Source organism: Cetorhinus maximus, unplaced genomic scaffold (assembly GCF_964194155.1).
Source record: "Cetorhinus maximus unplaced genomic scaffold, sCetMax3.hap1.1 HAP1_SCAFFOLD_519, whole genome shotgun sequence".
NCBI classification, from domain to species: Eukaryota; Metazoa; Chordata; class Chondrichthyes; order Lamniformes; family Cetorhinidae; genus Cetorhinus; species Cetorhinus maximus.
Genome location: NW_027596461.1, coordinates 39,576 through 40,000, shown reverse-complemented (window position 1 = coordinate 40,000; position 425 = coordinate 39,576). Strand labels below are relative to the sequence as shown.

Genomic DNA, 425 nt, shown 5'->3' with positions numbered 1-425 from the left:
AAAACAACTTCCTACCTGGGAGCGATCCCTCGGCCGGTGTCTGGCTGCACTCAGTCCCCAACTTGGTAGACAGCATTGTCTCTGCGGGGGGACGGTGTCGCTGCTGTTAAAGATTCCTCTGGGACAGAGAAAGATAGTCTCGTAATCGCTTCCAAAATAATTGTTTCTTTAAGGAAGAATTTTGCCCTTCCTGGGGAGAGAAGCACAATTCACGTGTCCAGTGTCTCTGTCTCTTGACCAGAACTAAGGGAAAATAGAAGAGGGGGTGAAATATAAACTGGTTTAAGGGGGAGGTGGGTGGGACAGGTAGAAATGGATAGAGGGCCAGTGATAGGTGGAGAGAACCAAAAAATGTCACGGGCCAAAGGATAAAGAGGTGTTGATGGTGGTGATATCAGGGAAGAAATGTGCTAATGGGGACATTA

The 425-nt window shown here is 48.0% G+C and overlaps 1 pseudogene; it reads right to left on the bottom strand.

The window, feature by feature from the left end:
- The window catches only part of LOC144673949 (serine/threonine-protein kinase pim-3-like), a 9,192-nt pseudogene extending 9,116 nt beyond the window's left edge, over nucleotides 1-76 (bottom strand).
- Between the last annotated feature and the right edge of the window lie 349 nt (nucleotides 77-425).